Source organism: Schistocerca serialis, chromosome 6 (genome assembly GCF_023864345.2).
Source record: "Schistocerca serialis cubense isolate TAMUIC-IGC-003099 chromosome 6, iqSchSeri2.2, whole genome shotgun sequence".
Lineage (NCBI taxonomy): Eukaryota > Metazoa > Arthropoda > Insecta > Orthoptera > Acrididae > Schistocerca > Schistocerca serialis.
Genome location: NC_064643.1, coordinates 508,412,090 through 508,414,163, shown reverse-complemented (window position 1 = coordinate 508,414,163; position 2,074 = coordinate 508,412,090). Strand labels below are relative to the sequence as shown.

The following is a 2,074-nucleotide window of genomic DNA, read 5'->3' as shown; positions in this document are numbered from 1 at the left end:
CATATAGCTGCTTCTCTTTTCCCCAAGCACTCCGTCTTCAGGCCGCAAGTGGCCCATCGGGACCATCCGACCGCCGTATCATCCTCAGCTGAGGTTGCGGATAGGAGGGGCGTGTGGTCAGCATACTGCTCTCCCGTCCGGTATGGTGGTTTTCTGTGACCAGGGCCGCTACTATTCGGTCGAGTAGCTCCTCAATTGGCATCACGAGGCTAAGTGCACCACGAAAAATGGCAACAGCGCATGGCGGTCCGGACACCCATCCCAGTGCCGGCCACGCCCAACAGCGCTTAACTTCGGTGATCTGACGGGAACCGGGGTATCCACTGCGGCAAGGCCGTTGCCAACTCTTTTCCCCAAAGGTCTCTTTAATTTTTCTGTGGGTGGTATCTATCTTTCACCTGGTAAAATATGCTTCTAAATCCTTATATTAGTCCTCTACCCATTCCTCCTTAGCCATTTTGCACTTGTTGTCAACCTCAATTTTCAGACGTTTGTATTATCTTTCCCCTGCTGCATTTGCAGCTCCTTTCATCAGTTAAATTCAGTACCGCTCATGTTATCCAATGATTTCTAATATACCTTGTCTTTTTCCTTACTTGATCCTCTGCTGCCTCCACTATACCGTCTCTTAAGGCTACCCACTCGTCTTCTTCTGTATTCCTTTCCCTCGGTCTAGTCAACCGTTCCCTAATGCTCCCTCTGAAACTCTCTAAACCTCTGGTTCTTTCAGTTTATCCAAGTTCTATCTTCTTCATTTCGTACCTTTCTCCAAACTTTTCAGTTTTAATCTACAGTTCATTACCAATAAATTGTGGTCAGAGTCTACATCTGCTCCTCGGAATGTCTTAAAATTTAAAATCTGGTTCCTAAATCTCTGTCGATCTATTATACAATCAAGTTGAAACCTCCTGGAGTCTCCTCCTCCACGTACACAAACTTCTTTTATAATTCTTAAACCAAGTGTTAGCGAGTATTAAATTATGTTCTGTGCAAAATTCTACCAGGCACCTTCCTCTTTCATTCCTTTCCCCAGACCATATTCATCTACTGTTATTCCTTCTCTTTCTTTTCCTGCTATCGAATTCCAGTCCCTCAGCACAATTAAATTTCTGTCTAACTATCTGATAATTTATTTTATCTAATCGTATATTTTTTCAATATCTTCATCATCTGTGAATCTATTTGGCATGTAAACTTGTACTACTGTGGTAGGCGTGGGCTTTGTATCTATCTTGGCTATGATAATGCGTTCACTATGCTGTTCGTAGGAGCTTACCCGCATTCCTATTTTTCTATTCGTTAATAAATCCACTTCCGTACAACCCCTATTTGACATTGTATTTTTTCACCGTGTATTCATCTGACCAAAAATCCTGATTCTCCTGCCACTGAACTTCACTAATTCCCACTATAACTAACTTCAAGCTAACCATTTCCGTTTTCAAATTTTCTGAGCCACCTGCCCGATTAAGAGATCTACGCTCCGATCCGAAGGACGCCATTTGTTTCTCCTGACGACGACATCCTCCTTAGTAGTCCCCTCCCGGAGATCCGAATGGGGGGCTACTTTACTTCCGGGATATTTTACCCAAGACGGTTCAGTCCTCATTAACCTTAGAGTTGCATGTTCCTGGAATAATTACGGTTGTAGTTTCACCTTGCTTTCAGCGGTGGAGTGGCTTGCGTGCCTCAGCGGTATAGACAGCCATACCGTAGGTACAACCACAACCGTAGGCATCTGTTGAGAGGCCAGACAAACGCGTTTTTCCTGAAGAGGGGCAGCAGCTGTATCAGTAGTTGCAACAGTCTGGATAATTGACTGATCTGACCTTGTAATATCAACCAAAATGGCCTTGTTGTGCTGTTACTGCGAACGGCTGAAAGCATTTAGCAGTGTCTGGGTAGAAAAGACATAGATGTAATCGTGTACAGAAAATGGCGTTATTAGTACAATCACCCGTCGTATACTTAAGTTTGCAACTGAATGGAGAAAATGAGTCCTCGTTATCTCATCGTCAGACTGTAGTAAAGTTCTTGAAAACTTTATAGAATTTCAATAGCGACGGTGAAAATG

The 2,074-nt window shown here is 43.6% G+C and overlaps 1 pseudogene; it reads right to left on the bottom strand.

The window, feature by feature from the left end:
* Nucleotides 1–228: 228 nt before the first annotated feature.
* LOC126485522 (5S ribosomal RNA) lies at nt 229–342 on the bottom strand (annotated as a pseudogene).
* Nucleotides 343–2,074: the final 1,732 nt, after the last annotated feature.